This window comes from Pituophis catenifer, unplaced genomic scaffold, assembly GCF_029215685.1.
Source record: "Pituophis catenifer annectens isolate HBS135680 unplaced genomic scaffold, rPitCat1.0.hap2 SCAF_3, whole genome shotgun sequence".
Classification (NCBI taxonomy): Eukaryota; Metazoa; Chordata; class Lepidosauria; order Squamata; family Colubridae; genus Pituophis; species Pituophis catenifer.
Genome location: NW_027256883.1, coordinates 71,596,640 through 71,614,704, shown reverse-complemented (window position 1 = coordinate 71,614,704; position 18,065 = coordinate 71,596,640).

The following is an 18,065-nucleotide window of genomic DNA, read 5'->3' as shown; positions in this document are numbered from 1 at the left end:
CCTGTGGATTTTACTCCGCTAGTCATTGCTGACTATAAGGAGCGGTGCTCATCTCTGTTTCAAGGCATTGAGCCAGCGCTGTCCGAAGATATTTATGCAGTCACGCGGCCAGTGTGACATCATACAGCACTGTTACCTTCCTACCAAACTGGTACCTATTTATCTACTCACATTTGCATACTTTTGAACTGCTAGGTTGGCAGGAGCTGAGCCGAGAATGGGAGTTCACCTTCTTACGTGGTGCTTGTATCTTGAACCTGGGCTGTCAGGTTTCTGGTCAACAATCCCAGTATTTTAACCCGCTGAGCCGCTGTGCCACCCATTGCTTCCAGGAAGGGACCCAAAATGTGCCCATCCTCTCAGAATGTATTGGACAGGCAGGTAACATACAGGCAGTCCTGTAAATAACCTGGTCTCGTAACATTTTGGGCTTTATAGACAATAACCAGCTCCTTTAATGGTACCTAAAAACCTATCAGCGATCAATGCAGCTCATGAAGTAGTGGTATTACATGATTTACCATTATGCACCCCTAACCACATATCTGCAACATTGCATTCTGGCTGTACTGCATTAGTCCAACTGGCAGATGACCAAGGCGTGAGTGACAACAAATAGAGGCTCTTGATCCAAGAATGGGCATAGTTGGTGCACTATGTGAAGTTTTACAAAGACTCTCACTGCCACAGCTACCACCTGCTATTTGAGAAGGAACTGTGTGTCCTGGAAACAACCCCCCCCCCCCAATTTCACACTAACTCTAGGGAGTGATCACCACCATCCTCCTGAGCCAAAGATGGACATTCTTTATTCTAGGATCAGGAAGACCCAAAACCCACACTACATTGTCCTGCTAGGGTTGAGCCAAGTATGTTCTTTACCATCCAGACTCTTCAGCCCACAATCGTTGGGACAGGCAGCATCACTTAATGTATAACTATCATCTCCCCCCTCCTCCCAGATGATAAATGATCTCCCCCAGTGGCTTCATGTAAATGTTAAAGCATGAGCAGGATCGAACTCTGAGGCATTCCATAAAGTGGGGACATTGGACTAGAGACTGTTCTCCCCCCTCAACACTATTTGGAACTAGTCTTGGAGCAAGAAGTAGAACAACCACAACTCTATCTCACTCATTTCCCATCCATTCCCTAATCCAGTCCAGGAAGAACCTGTGATTGATGGTATCCAAAATCACTGAAAGGTCCATGAGGGTCAGGATGGATTCATTCCCCCATTTCAAGCTTGCCAAAGATTATCAACAAATATAACTATGAATGTTTTGGTCCTTGGTCCCAGTCTGAACTCAGACTGGAAGTGATCCAGGTTAATCTACTTCATCCCGGACACTTATAGGTTGCAATCTATCACCTTGTCAATAACCATCTTTAAAAGGAGAAGGCTGGAAACAGAAGGAAGAGTGTCCAATTCTACTGGATGCAGCAATGGCTTCTTAGGTAGAGGGAAGCAGAGTCAGCACTCCCATCTAAAATATAGTAAATGCATGGATCCACCTACAAACCTCCTCCCAGCCAAGAAGGGACATGGATTTAAAACACAGATGACTACCCTCATGGCCCCAAAGACTTTGTCCACTTCTTCAGAACTGACAGGGCTGAACTCCTCCCAGAAAATCATGCAAGACCATGTCACAGTCAGGCCCCTAAAACCAGCATAACTGGAGTCACTTATCACTTATTTCTTGTAGTGATACCAGGTTTTACTAAAGGTCTTAAAGCTTTGGGTTTGTATCTTTTACATCTTTTTATATCTTTTTTCATTAGTTACATATCAATTCTAGTGATATTATGATATCTAGGACTGGGCATAGTTTAAAAACAGTTTTAAAGAAGTCCTTTGGACTTTGCATAAGCACTACACCTCTCTGCTGTTTGTTAAAGCTGTTCCTGTTTTTCAGGTTTCCATGCAAGCTATTTTAAGAATCACTATGCCAATCTTGGTGGCCCAAAATCTAAACCAGTTCTTCCAGATCATTTTTTTTAGCGCGCACCTCCCTAGGAATGATATTTTAACCAATTAGTGTATTGTTCTACCTATTTATTATACTCCCTCAATATTTTATTGGATTGGCATTTTTTTTTAAAAAAAAGTCATAGTAAATATCAATTCCTTCCTTCTACACTTCCTCTCTCCCTCTCTTCCTGAGATGTCATGAACAAAGTTAAAAATATATGGATTTTCTGCTCCCTGAAGAAAAGAATCTAAAGCCTTGTCCCCCCACCTCCCCACCTCTCGTAATGCTCCAGGATCTTATTAAAGAGGAATTTAGAGAATGGCTAGGTGTGAGCTGCATTCTCTGTGTAAATCAGCCCTGAAGTAAATGGAACTGACAGGAGAATGGACACAGGCTTATGTCTGTCCCATGTTGTTAGTTTTACCTGTATTAAGTCATAAATCTATCCTACTTGTTACGCATTTTTAAATGTAATCCCCCCCTTCAGTAAAAGCAAAACTCTGAATTTAACTTGTATGCATTTCCTCAGAACTAGATATATTTCAGTGTATTTTCTTCTAAAATGCACATCGCTAATGTAAATATTTTATAAACATTTTTCCTAAATTAATCTCTTCTTTACTTTTTTTTTTTTAAGTTGAAAATGGCATCAAAAAAACTCAGAGAAAAATATGTTTTTCTTGTATCAATCTGAAATGTGTTGGTTGATTTGCCTAAATATGCTGTCAGTCTTCCCTGTTAGACCAGACAGGAAAAACAAGCAGGCGAGCTAATCCTACTTTATTATAAGCATGAACAGAATCTTGCAATTTTGAAAATACAAAAGTCCCATTTAACTCTCTTACATTAGGGAGGGTCCTTTCTGAGTTCCTTTCTCTTCTCATTTTTATATGCCAAAAAGATTGGTCTTGGCTAAATATGTTGTAGGAAACCAGCTGTTGTGGTCTGTCACCTATTGGTTTTTGTCCCGTGCAAAGCAGGAATTCAGCAACTGAGTTAATAAATGAAACAATAATTAAAGATACGATTATCTGATTTTTTTAAAAAACAACAACCAAGAAACCATCTGTATTTGCACTTGGAGCGGTATCTGGATCCTGCTTGCATTGGCACTGACACAAGTTAACATATTGTCTCTCTTTTTTTAACAGATGTGAGTTTATTCACTTATAAGAGCATGCGAAGAAAAAAAATGGAGGAAAAACCTTCACCCAAAACTGCTGACTGAAACAGCAACTTCGTCTTGATTCATGATGGTCAAGCCTCTCTTAAATCATTCCCTTGAGCTCTGGGCCAGTGGTCATATTGAATGAGCAATGTTTAACATAAACTGTCAATCTAAAGAAGCAGAATATCTTGTCAGATTACAGCAGTAATATCTACAGGCTTAACTTGTCTATGACAATCCTAGTTATTTTTGTTCCATTATATACTGCAGCAGCGTTTGCAGATGGACCACGACTGAATGGAGCATGTATTTCCTCAAGCAAAAATACCATAGCCTTTGAGCTCCTAGCTTGGCTACTACAGATGGGCTGCAAAAATCAATATAGTCACTAGATGGCAGCAGAAAGTTATTTGCAAGATCCAATCTGGGTTGATCATGGTTTAGAGCAGCGGTCATCAACTGGTGGTCAATGGACCACTGGTGGTCCGTGAGAACATTTTGGTGGTCCGCAGAAAAATTATTTGCATTTTTAACATTGCACTAAATCAGGGTCCTCAAACTACAGCCCCTGGGACGGTTACGTGCAATGAATGTTTGGGATGCTGCAGAGTCTCTCCCTTTGAAGCCTTTTTGTGTGCATCCAGGTAATGTAATTTCTCCCTGAGGCCCCCCCTCAAAGTCGCAGACCTATTATATTCTCAACCCTTTTTAGCCATGGTTGTTAAGTGAATCACTCTAAGTGAATCGCACAATCTTTAAGCAAATCTGACATCCTCCATTGACTTTGCTTGGTGGGAAGGTTGCAAATGGAGATCACATGATCTTGGGATGCTGCAGCTGTCATCATTACATTCCAAGCATCCAAATTTTGATCATTTGACCATGGGAAAGCTGCAACTGTTGTAAGTGAGAGGACTGCCTTGAAAGTCCCTTTTTTCAGTGCTGTCATTACTTCAAATGGTCTCTAAAAGAATGGTTTTAAGTCAAGGACTACCTGTATATTCATACATACCAGGGGCGGGTTCTATTTACCTTTACTACTGGTCTGCGTCACGCCTGCGTGCGCGCGCTCTTCTGCACATGCGCAGATCACCTATGATGACGTCCAGGTCAGTGGGCGGAGTCTCCCGCCGGTTTTACTACCAGTCCTTGCAAACCGGTCCAAACCGGGGGCAACCCACCACTGATACATATATATGTACATGTTCTCATGCATACATATATAAATGTACATAGCAATGTCAAAAGGTGAACAAACCATATGCCAGAATAAAACTCTTTCTAATTATCTTGAACTCTGTGTATTCCAGTCCTTGCTTTTTATTCTTTATGGACCCCAAAAAACGTTGCTATGAAATTATATAAGATCAGGCACTTTTTCATTTTGTCTGTCCATCTGTCCATCAACAAAAGAAAGGTGGCACTTGAAAATGGGTTGAATGGAGTTATAGAGAAACAAACAAACAAACAAACAAACAAACAAACAAACAAACAAACCAGGAGAAAATATCCCAATGATTCTCTCTGGGAGAGGCCACAGAGGAGCAGTCACCAATTCTAATTTCCTCCTGCATTTCTTTGGGTCACATGACCCAAAGCTCATACAGCCTTCCCTTTGCATGGCTTTACACAAATATCCATAGGTGCAATGACAAAGGAGAGGAGAAAGGTATCTACACCTACACTTTTTCTAGGCAGAACAAATCAGAGGAAATCCAGCCCCCTCTTTATAGTTATTACTCTTAAAGGGACGGAGAAGAATTCCTAAAGCCTAAATAATTCCTAAAGGCAGACTCTATTTCCTTCTATTTGGTTCCAACTTTTCTGATCCAAAGCAGATGGACGCCCTGACTTTCTTGAAGTATTAATATTGTTTTTTTTATGGCTTTATTCTTTGACAATGGCGCACTATTTTGGCAGGTGCATTTTGTCAAGTTTTTCTCGGTAAACAGCAAATTGGTGAGCTTGCAAAAAAAACCACAAGGAGGCAGAGGCATCTGTTTAAATAAATCAGAAATAAATGAAAACGGATTTTGCATTAAAAAAAACCAACAACCTTCCAGAATTCCTCAGCTAGCATGGCTGGCTTGGGAACTCTGGGAGTTGAAGTCCACACATCTTAACGATGTCAAGTTTGATAAACACCGTTCTAAATGCTTCACATCCAATTATTTAACTGAAAGGGTTGCAACAACCCTGCAAATGAAGCTTGTGTGATTATCCACAATCTTGCAAATGAAGAGACTGATTTGGGGAAGAGCAACTTGCCTGAGTGAATGTATGATTGCAGTGAGATTTCTAGTGAAAATATATCCATTTTGAGTACAACTCCTGAGCAGTGGTGGGTTGCCCCCGGTTCGGACTGGTTCGCAAGAACCACTAGTAAAACCATCGGGAGGCTCCGCCCGGATGTCCGACCCGGATGTCATCATAGGTGACCTGCACATGCGCAGAAGAGTGTAAAGAAGCAGTAAAGGTAAGTAGAACCCACCCCTGCTCCTGAGGATTTCTCATTTCCACTGACAGGAAAACATGGCTGTCAAGATTCATGCATTTATTTTAAGCTAAAAAGAGTAGCTGCTGTTTTTGTTTCATCCAGCTGGTGTTCAAAGCTTTAGCCATCAGAAACGATGCCAAACGCAAGAATATTCATCTGTTATCTCTCACCTAATACTCAGGCAAGATGAAGTGTTCTTGTTGCCATGAGCATACCTCCCAGTGACCTCCCTAACACGTTTTTCCTCATTATTTTTATATTATTTAGTTTTTATAAAGTTGTGCATAATTTAGTTTAGTTTAGTTTTAGTTTTATTAAATTTTTATACCGCCCTTTTCCCGAAGGACTCAGGGCGGTGTACAGCCATATTAAAACAAACATATACCCACAAAATTTAAAAAACAATTTAAAATATATAAAAATTTGGCCCTTATATTAAAAACTACAAACACCCAATTAAAATTCATATTCTAAGCCAGCCTGGCCTGTTGGAACAGAAGAGTCTTAAGGGCTCGGCGAAAGGTACGTAAATTGGGGATCATACGGATGTCCAGGGGCAATTCATTCCAAAGGGCAGGTGCCCCCACAGAAAAGGCTCTCCCCCTGGGTGTCACCAGTTGACATTGTTTGGCCAACGGCACCCTGAGGAGTCCCTCTCTGTGGGAGCGTATTGGCCGGTGGGAGGCTATTTAGAACTTAGAATAATTTTATTGCAGTGGTGAAATGTAAAATTTGTTACTACCGGTTCTGTGGGCATGGCTTAGTGGTGGTGGGGTAATGTGACTGGGTGGGCATAGCCAACTTTTTTTTTAACTGTTAAAAGCATTTTTTCTACAACCTCTTCAGCCGAAAAAATGCTTTAAAAAAAAGCCTCTGATGATTGCGCGGCTCAGCTGGGCATGGGGGGATGCAGGGATTTTTGCTACCAGTTCTCTGAACCACTTGCCACCATCGCTACCGGATCGGGCAATCCGGTCCTAACCAGGAGAATTTCACCCCTGCTTTATTGTTACTTTGAATGTACGCTAATCGACATACATTAAAATGAAATTTCATTGCATACAGCTCTCAAAGGGTTACCACCTCTGATACACACTACATAAACATGGCAAAAGAAATCCAAAATTATACCCACATATCAGTGGTGGGTTTCAAAATTTTTTACTACTGGTTCTGTGGGTGTGGCTTGGTGGGCGTGGCATGGGTTGATGGGTGTGGCTTGGGCATAGCTTGGTGGGCGTGGCTTGGTGGGCATGGCAGGGGAAGGTTACTGCAAAATCCTCTTCCAATCAGCTGGGACTTGGGAAGCAGAGAATAGATGGGGGTGGGGTCAGTCAGAATTTTTACTACCGATTCTCTGAACTACTCAAAATTTCCGCTACTGGTTCTCCAGAACTGGTCAGAATCTGCTGAAACCCACCTCTGGTACTATATTATATGATGCAGAGAAACAACACAGTTTAGTTTGGAGGATATACATGTAGATGGCGAGAAAAGCGAATCTTGTGAGTTTACCAGACAGATATCATAGGGAACAAAGCTGTTACAGAATCTGGTAGTCCTTCTAGAAATACTTTGAAACCTCCTTCCAGAGGGGAGCAACAGAAACAGACCGTGAAGTGTGTGTGTGGGGTCTCTAACAATGCTTTGAGCTCTAAGCATATAGCGCTTATAAGCAGTATCCTGAATGACAGGAAGTGAGCTTGCTGTCCGTACCACTCTCTGTATGGACTTTCTATCTGAGGTCCTGCTGCCGCCAAACCAAACAGTGATGGTGTTTGTTAACCATCAATCGTGGTTCTGTAAAAAGTGGCCAGAACAGATTTGATTGGAAGTCTCACTTAAATCCAATGGGAAGTGCTTTTTCAATTGGTTGAGTTCACCTACGGTGGTAGATGTCTACCAGAGGAAAGCTTCATAATTGTAAGATGTATGGACTTCAACTCCCAGAATTCCCCAGTTAGCATGAGTCTTAGTTAAGGTTGAAAAACACTGTTCTGTGGTATTACAGAGTCAGAGTAATTCGAGTCTAAATGATAGACTAACCATAAACCCTGTTGTTAGTCAATAATAACTGTTGGTTGATTATAAAATGCCTCTCAATGCCATAAGTTTTCTTAGAAAAACAATGATGATTTTAGCCATATGCTTTATTTGGGACAGTCCCAACAAAGAGGACAGGAGAAAGGTTGGCTGGAGGGGAGGGAGGGAAAAAAGATAGGAGTCCAGGACTCAGTCTCCCCCCCACCCTCTCAAATGAGTGTTGTCATGGCTGGCCACAACCATCAGGATGGTCCCATCTGTAGCCATTGGTAAGAGCACCCATGGCAATGATTTCACAAGTCCAAAGTGCTCCTTGGCCCCAAATGACAGCCTACTTGAAGACACTAGATTTCATTTGACTAGCTCTTTAAGTCTAGAAGCTAAGAAGAAAGTTCTCTAGCATGAAGCTGAGAGGGAATTATGAGTCTGATAACTCCTGATTCACATATTTCCTGAGCAACCCCCGGTCTCTAGTCTACAATATAAGGATAATAATACCTTTATTACTTTAGAGACTCTTCTAATGGCTACTGATACTATGGGCCTTTCCCACTGCTGAGCTCACATGTTCTCCACTCATCCTTGAGTTAGCAGAAAACAGGACCATGTACACTTTGCTGTCCTTGCTCCTGCTTCTCCTACCACTGTTTTAACTCCATGCTGTCACCTGACTTACTTCCAAGGTAACTTATAGCCGAACAGTTTTATACATCTTGAGGCTATCCTTGGAGGCTGTTACAATGAGTGACAGTGAAAATGTGAAAATACTAATGCTGGTGTGGCTAAGAACACACCACTGTCTCTCTCTTAGGCTGGGGGATGAGATCCCAGCCTCAAGGACCCGGCCAATATAACATGTTACCACAGTACACATGTGTGCCGGTTAGAGGAAAATTTGGACAGATTCCCCTTTGGGCAAATAATGTGCAATTGTAGGTTAACCTGAATTAACTTGATATTCTATGGTATATTTATACTTTTGTTGCTCCATTGTGAGTGGCATGTTGACCTAGAGGTGGAGCTGTGAGTTTGATCCTAGGAAGTGGCAGAGTTTTCTCTGTCTGGGCGCAAAGAGAAAATATCTGCTGTGAGTTCTGTGTAGGGAACAGGAAGGGCATCCGGCCAGTAAACGCTCAACTCAGGGGTGAAATCCAGCAGGTTCTGACAGGTTCTGGAGAACCGGTAGTGGAAATTTTGAGCAGTTTGGAGAACCGGTAGAGGAACCTTTGAGTAGTTTGGAGAACCGGCGAATACCACAACTGGCTGGCCCCAGAGTGGGGTGGGAATGGAGATTTTGCAATATCCTCCCCCCAGGAGTGGGGAGGGAATGGGGATTTTGCAGTATTCTTCCCCTGCCACGCCTACCAAGCCCCGTCCACAGAACTGGTAGTAAAAACCACTGGCTCAACTCCATTCAGTTGCCCCAACTCCACCCTGATGCAAGGAATTATAGAGTTCTTAAAAGAAAAAAAAATACTTCTGTTGCTCCACTCAACTATTTTGGTTCTTGGTTTACAAGAAAGAATTTAAGCTCTCTGGAACTACAGATGCAAACAATAGGTTGCTGATGAAGCTACCATATAATGCTGAAAAGTAGTTTGACACATATCCAAAACAAAGTGGCATTCACTTTAGAGTCAGCCCAATTGTAGTCAGTGGGGTTTTATCTCAGATAAGGAGTGTTAGAAATGTAGGCCAAATGGAATGCCAGGGAGAAGGAGGTAGAGAGAGGTGGCTGGCCTTTAGCTTCCTAGATAAAAGGAAGGATGTGTAAATAAATAAATCTGGCAACATCTAATATATTAGAAGTTGTGGGAATGATTACATGATACCCTACTGTTGCACCAAATTCAGGACATGTGTTAAGATATAAATAAAATTAATGAGAACTACAATCCATTTGGTGTACTCCTATTCAGTATCCTGCAGCATATTTTATTCCAATCCTACTCAGAATTCTGTTATCATTAAAAACAATCTATCTTCAATGGGTTATTGTGGGAGGGGTAAATTATTTTCTCACAAAACTTTCTGGTAAATCATATTTGTGTTTTGCAAACTTTGAGTTTTCCCGATGTTTTGATTGTTCCAAGTTCCATCAATTGCCATAGGCAGGAGATTAGGACACTGGGTCCACAGCATGAAACAAGCCATTTGGGCAAAAGTGACTTCCCTATGGTAGTAACAAAATAACAAGAGTCGGGAGAGACCTTGGAGGTCTTCTACTCCAACCCCCTGGTCAGGCACCCCCTATACCATTCCAGACAAATGGTTGTCCAAGCTCTTCTTGAAAGCCCCCAGTGATGAGGCCTCCACAACTTCTGGAGGCAAGCTGTTCCACTGATTAATTGTTCTGACTGTTTGGAAATTTCTCCTTATTGATAGGCAGACTGGAGAACACTCTAGAGGTATTCCTCTTCTATAAAGAATCAGAGGAGAGCAACATCTCTCAGGAACAGTCAGTGGTGGGTTGCCCGGCTTCGGACCGGTTCACAAGAACCGGTAGTAAAACCGGTGGGAGGCTCTGCCCACCGACCCCGACGTCATCGGGAAGTTTCTGCGCATGCACACACACAGTCCTGTTGCAAACTTGTAGTAAAGCTAAGTAGAACCCACCCCTGGGAACATTGATCAAGATGTAAAGACCTAAGACAGGGCAAGAATTTAGAAGAATAAGGGTTGAAGTTGCTGTCATTTGAGGCCTCTATTTCTCAAGGGTCTTGGTCCTGGGCCAGTGGTGGGTTGCTCCCGGTTTGGCCTGGTTCGGCCGAGCCGGTAGCGATGATGCTATTACGTCACGGAACCGGTTCTCTTTCTTTGGGAGCTGGGCCCTCTAGCCCACCCCCGCGTTATTCCGACCTTATATTTCTTCTTTTTTCGCCCAGCTGAGAGATGCGGCAGAGCGGATTGCTGCACCTCAGCTGGGCAGATTCACAACGCGCTTGCACAAAGAGGCGATCGCGTGCACAAAGAGAACCGGTAGTAAAGCCGGTTAGAACCCACCCCTGTCCTGGGCTATGAAAATCCAAATTCTTCACTTTAGTACTTTGGAAAGAAAAAGGAATGAACTGGGATAATTTCCCTTGTACAGTTAGTAGAAAATAAGAAGAGAGAATACTGTATACAATTATTGTCTATACCAGAGATGGGAAACTATGGCGCCTTTTATGACTTGTGGACTTCAACTCCCAGAAGCATGGCTCAGGAATTCTGGGGGTTGAAGTCCAGAAGTCATAAAAGGGCCATAGTTCCCCAGCCCTGGTCTATACAATTACTGTCAAGATGTAATTTTTTTAATGTGAAAAAGAAGACATTAAATTCAGACAGCATATTCTTACAGAATGCAGTTTGATTTACATGCTACTCTTCTGGTCTTGTGTCTATTTCATTGGCTTGGCTCCACTGACAGTTTAGGGTGTAATTCCCAATATATTATCCTGTTGAAAGAGCTGTAAAACTCAGTCCCTCCCAGCATTTTTTGACCCGAATTAGGAATTGCTGAGACATGATGTAATGTGCTGTGGCTGTATGATGCTATAGATCAGTGATGGCTAACCTTTTTGCCATTGCGTGCCAGGAGACAGGGAGATGGGGAAGGGTCATGCACGCACGTGCCCACGCGCATGTGCGCGCACCCCCCCCACTCCTGGCACATGATGGCCTGGTATACCCGTTTTACTTTCTTATTTGGTTCCAGATCCTCTCTATTTATCTGGGAAGGACGAAAACAGCCTTTCCCACTCCCTTGGAGGCCCTATGGAGGCTGAAAGGGCCCATTTCCGACTCCCGGTGGGACAGGAAGTGACATTTTTTGCTGTCCCCAGCCTCCAGAGACTTCTAGAGAGGCTCCTAGAGACCCCTAGAGAGGTTCTGGAGGCTGGGGACAGCAAAAAATGTCACTTCCTGTCCCACCAGGAGTTGGGAAATGGGCCCTTTCAGCCTCCATAGGGTCTCCAACGGAGTGGGAAAGGCTGTTTTCACCCTTCCCAGATAAATAGAGAGGATCTGGAGCCAAGTAAGAAAGAAAAACGGGCCTTCCCCACCCCCACCCCCAGGCCCTCCAGAGGCAGGAAACAGCCTGTTTCCCTACTTCTGGTGGGCCCAGAAGGTCCGAAAATCAGTTGGCCGGCGTGCGCATGCACCCTAGAGCTGAGCTGGTGTGCTCACTAATATGGCTCCGTGTGCCACCTGTGGCACAGGTGCCATAGGTTCGTCATCACGGCTATAGATGATCATCAGGAAACCAAAACGATTGCATGAAAAACAAATATGGGTTTTCACAAGCTATAAGCACTACCAAGCTGATTTCTCCCTGCTCAGTTTTAATTTTTCTTTTTTTCCCCTTTCTCATTAACTCTTAATGTTGTTTGCATTTATATTGCATACCTTAATATTGTTTGTTTGTATTTGTATTATTAATCTTAAAGGTTGACTGTAGTGGGAGGTAAAGGAGTTTATTATTACTCGTATATTGAAAAATCAGTTACACTTTAAATAATTAAAACCAAAGGAAAGAAACATTTTCAGCCACTACTTTTTATTCTGTCTCCGGTTATCTTTCCCCAGTACATCAGGTATGTTCCCTAAATAAATATCTCTGATACACAGACGTTAGCGGAATGCCAAAATGAACATTCTAATTATATTGATAAAATCAAGATGGTGACACATATGGAAATAGATAAACAGTAGCAACTTTATTTAAAAAAATATTAAGAGAGGATTCCTCTTGTTTTGCAGTTGATTTCCCAGCTGTTTTCATCTGAGCAAATGATGAATCTTTTCCTATGATGCATTTTTAATCCAATTTTCATCATTGCCAAACAATTGTTACAGTACCTGGATATGCTTTAAAGGGCAGGCAGGCAGGCAGGCAGGCAGGCAGGCAGGAAAATTGTCAGCTGTTAGGAAAAATTAATGTGTTAATTTAGACTTTAAATATGTATTTAAAAGATTACTGTTATTTACAGTAAATAGAAAAAACATTGTATCTCTCCATAATGTAGGATTCCAACTATTGTAATATTGCAGCAAATCCTAAATAATAGCAATATAACTGTATCAGTGGTGGGTTTCAATTTTTTTTACTACCGATTCTATGGATATGACTTGGTGGGCGTGGCGTGGCTTGGTGGGCATGGCAGGGAAAGGATGCTGTAAAATCTCCATTCCCACTCCACTCCAGGGGAAGGATACTGTAAAATTTCCATTCCCACCACACTCCAGGGGAAGAATACTGCAAAATCCCCATTTCCTCCCGATCAGCTGGGACTCAGGAGGCAGAGAATAGGTGAGAGCGGGGCCAGTCAGAATTTTTACTACCGATTCTCTGAACTACTCAAAATTTCCACTACCGGTTCTCCAGAACTGGTCAGAACCTGCTGAAACCCACCTCTGAACTGTACATTTAAAACTTAGGTTAAATAAGTGCATATTAAATATAAACAAACACCTTTTTTAAAAAACAACAACAATTAAGCCATTGCTGAATGCCTGATTTTGTGCCTGCTTGTTAAGCTTTCCTAAGTGAGTGCCCTCCAAATACGTTGGATTACAGTATCCAGAATTCCCAGCTAGGATGGTCAGTCATTGAAGCACTCTATTGTGAAGACCTGATTAACTATATAACCCACATTCCTGCACACTTTTACATTTTAAGTTTCTTCCCAGTGCCAGTCCAGATATCTCTTCATAACTCAAAGTACAATGATATAGGAAAAAATTCTTCTTAATGTTCCTGATCTAAACCAAGTTCCTAAAAGTGCCGTTTGCTCTCTAGAAGAAGAAAGTTTATAGCATCTTGATGATGTTCACAATGACTTATAGGAAATCATTAAAATCTCTACTCCAGCAAAAATCAGGGCTCTGAACACAAACAAACAAGGAATTCTGAATAAAGACACATCAGATTTTGCCTTCAGAATCTTATTTATATGTGGTGTGAAGACAATCTTTTCACTGTAGACCAAATATGGAGCTGATCTACAGGGAATAAAGCTATAGTTTGTTTTTACAACTTACTGTTATTTTTTGTACTTGAGCCTTCTTTTCCAACACTTTATCTTTGGTTTAGTTTTCCCGTAGGGAAGGATTTGAAACTAGTAAATAGCACTTCACTAGGCAAGGTCACAGACTAGTACAGTTGAGATCTATTCCATTGAGATTCATTTTACTTGCAAACTAATGCCCATTTTCCATTTGGTTGACAGTTATGTTTCCACCCATGAACATCAGGTCATCAAGGCAAAATATCACTAAAGCGATCTAATGTAAATGATACTGAAGTGAAATCAATCTGGACATTAAAACACTAGATTTTATTTTTAGATCTTCTTTAGGTTTCAAGGCATTAAAATACAGATAGGTATAAACTGTCACATCTATTTTATTCAATCCTCGCCCCTCAAAATAGGAGTAATTTGCACTGACTGTTAGGAATGAGAACAAATTGCTTCCTAATAAACGGTACTCTAATTTATTCACTTGAATACAACATGTAAATAAAAGCTATTGCTATTGCTATCTTGCCAAAGATGGAGCTCTATTAAAGACATTTGATACAGAAAGAGGGCTCTTCACCATAGCCTATTTAGTGTTGTCCTTCCATCTGTGAGCCAGAGTTAAGTTAAAATAGTATAGTGTGATGTTTCTCACGTTAAGCTGTATGGGCTTCAACTCCCAGAATTCCTCAGCCTGCATGCTTAAAGTTGCCAAGGTTGAGAAACACTGTACAAATCCCAATTGCCTTAATTATGGATTGTAGCCAGAGGACATTGTACTGATTTCCCTTGCAGGGAATGCTGCCTTTTCACATTTTCTGGAAAAGCATCCACCAATTGCAACTGTTGAGACTCATCAGGGGTGGGTTGCATGAGCCAACCTCTCACTGAAATCTTCACTGCATCACTTTGCCCAAGTTGCTTTGAACCATGAATGTGAGAGGCCTACTGGAAGAGTTGTTCCCTGAAGCCATAGAAAAAGAGTCACCGTAATCAATTGCTAATTGCTCTCATCTAGATCTCCTTCAAGCAGAGACTCCTCTGGAGATCTGAAATGTAGAGGTGGCGCATTTGAACAAAATCCCTGATTCTCCCACTGCCCAAAGCAGAATTACTTTAGAAACCGAGAGAGGAGGCGTGTGCCCTCCCTGTTGGCCCTGGCATCAATTTATATAAACAAATCCTTCTGAGAGAAATGAGAATTATTCCTGTAAAGAAAAGAGTAATAGTAATGTATATTTTTCCTAAGACACCAGCTGTGAGACATTAGATACGGAGTTGTGTAAGAATGGGAGTTTTAGGGGAATAACAAAGCTATAAATTTATTGGTACATTCCAGGTCAGGTCAGGATAACATTGGCAGGAAAGCAGCTGTCATGATAAAAATTGATAGTATTGTTATGATCAGGATGAAGCAACTATTGGGCATTGCTTGTCCGGGAAACCAGCTGTTACACAGCCAAAACTTATCTGACGTAAACTGACCAATGATAATGAGGGGTGCTGAAGGATTTGAAACTGTATTTAAATCTTGTATTTCATATGTATCATTGCTCTTCTATGGCTCTACCCACATGAGCATAGAAGGCCAACTTTTGCAAAAGTTCAAATAAAGCTCTTATTGTTCACGGTATCTCCTGGTGATTCAAACTGAGATATTTAAATCTTCAAACATTGTCATTCAGTCCTGATCAGCAAAAGTCCATTAAGCGTTACCAGAAATAACAACTTATCTGTTTTAATTTTGATCAAATAAACCAACTTTAAATTCCTTCCTTTTTCTTTTAACAATCCTTTAATCATTCAAATGCTGTAATATCCCAGAACTTGACTCCCCCCCATTTTTTTCAGCATGATGAAGTTAATGTAATGATGCCCTTTTCAATCTTTCAAAATCATTTTAGGTTCAATTACTGCAAGTGTGAAGGTATACAGCATAAATACTGTATAGGTTTTGGTGCCAGAAAAATGAAATTAATTTCAGAGAGCCACCTGTGCTTTCCAGTAAGTGGTGTTTTTGCATTAGAAATCTGAGCTGCATTTAGCTTTCCTTCTTCAACCGCTTATATTCCTCTGATGTCTTTTTCATCTTGATGCCAAATTCTTGCACTTCTAAGTGAGGAAAGCTCCATTTTAAAGGTGCATCGAGAGACAGGGGTTTGCTTTGTAGTTTGGCCTTTCCATTTATCTCTGCTGGTTTTAAAAGTTCCAAATGAATGGTGGTGCTTTACACCTCTGCTCCGTTTATCAGTATGTGTCTGTTCCTCCACATCACTTAGTTTTGCACGTACAAATGATAGTCAGTAGCACATGCAAATAGTGCCGGAATATACTGTACAGAGTTCCAGCACAAGCTGCAAAGTACAGCTGTACTGGAAAAATGCCCGTAGTAGAGCCACCATCAGCAAGCTGCCCTAGTTTTAGAGAGCAAAAATACAGCATCTTTGATGAGCAGATGAGGACAGGTGTGAAGGCTGAGCTCCTACCTACTTTATAGTCTCACATAAAGGCAGAATTCAGAGAAAAATTCAATAAGAGAAATGTCTGTATTGTATCATATATTGCTGAAAAATTTCAAATGGAGACTTTCTATCACAGGTGTCAAACTTGATCATGTCCCGTGATGTCATGTGAAGTATCATGACATTTTTTGCCTTTGTGGAACTGGGGTGGGCGTGGCCTGTGTGTGATGCATCTGGCCCGGGGTCCACCAGTTTGACACCCCTGCTTTTAGATGATAGCAATAGCAATAGCATTTAGACTTATTTACTGTTTCATAGTGCATCCGATCGTTCAGCTTAGAGGCTAAAGATGCAGCATGGCCTTCTCCAATTCGAAGAGACACTTGTTCGGCAGGCTGAGGCAAAGAGGCAGTCCCGGAACCAGCAAAATCTGGGGGCTGGGCAGGGGACAAAATGTATCTGCCCTCAGTGTGGAAGGGATTGCCACTCTCGAATTGGCCTTTTTAGTCACACTAGATCAGTGGTGAAAGCTAAAATTTGTTACTACTGGTTCTGTGGGCGTGGCTTGGGGGTAATATGACTGGGTGGGCGTGGCCAATTTTTAAAAAACTTTTAAAACCATTTTTTCTACAACCTCTTCGGTGAAGAGGTTGTAAAAAAATGCTTTCAAAAGGCTCTGACAATCCCAGCTGAGTTGCCTGATTGTCAGAGGCTTTTTTTTTTTTAAATGCCTCTGCCGATCAGGCAACTCAGCTTGGATCGTCAAGCATCGTCTTGGATCATCAGCTTGGATCATCAAACTCAGCTTGACGATCAGGCAACTCAGCTTGGATTGCCAGAAGCATAAATGCCTCTGACGATCCAAGCTGAGTTGCCTGATCATCAGAGGCTTTTTTTCTTTTAAATGCCTCTGACGATCCAAGCTGAGTTGCCTGATTGGCATAGGCTTTTAAGTCAGGCAACTCAGCTTGAATCGTCAGAGACATTTAAAAGAAAAAAAGTCTCTGATGATCGCGCGGCTCAGCTGGGCATGGGGGGGTGGCAGGGATTTTTGCTACCGGTTCTCCGAACCACCCGCCTCCATCGCTACCGGATTGGGCGATCCGGTCTGAACCGGGAGCATTTCACCCCTGCACTAGATGCTGTTTTAGGACCTCTTTCCAGAGCACAATACCATAGTCTCTTGAGACTGAAGGATGCCAATGAGTGCTGCAAAGCCCTCTCTAAGCAGTTTACAGAGGCAGTATATTGCCCCCCAAAATCTGGGTCCTCATTTTCCTGACCTTGGAAGGATGGAAGGCTGAGTCAACGTTGAGCCAGTCAGAATCGAACTCTTGGCAGTGGGCAAGGTTAGCCTGCAATACTGCATTCTAACCACTGTGCCACCAAGATATGATGCTTTCTCTTTCCTGGCTACGCTGTCATTTTTTATTATGTCCAGAATGAACACATGTATTCCCAAGAATGGATGAACAATGTTTTAAAAAAGGAAAGCCCTGTACCTTACCTCACAGTAAGGTATAGAAGGCACTTTCTGTTTGAAGGATTATCCCACCCAAGTCCAGTTTAATGTATAAAGGCCAATCAAAGAAAGAGGAAGCAAGGTGGACCACCATTTCAACACTGAGCAGATACTTATATAGTTTTCCTTATTGTGATGAAATTTCTGCTATTTTTTATTTAAAACATATAGAAAGATAAATCAGTGTGCAGCATGCAAAAATTTGCGTGGTTTTTTTTTTCTTATCCTTTTGATTTTTTTGGCAATGTCTATGCGACACTCCATATGTAAACTGTGGGATGTTTCACGCATTAAGAACTACATGCATAGAGATAAACTATCATGATGCTTAAGGCCGCTCCATGGATTATGTTTTGTTTCCAAATCTGTTCTTGGCTGCCAGAAATCCCCACTTCGTC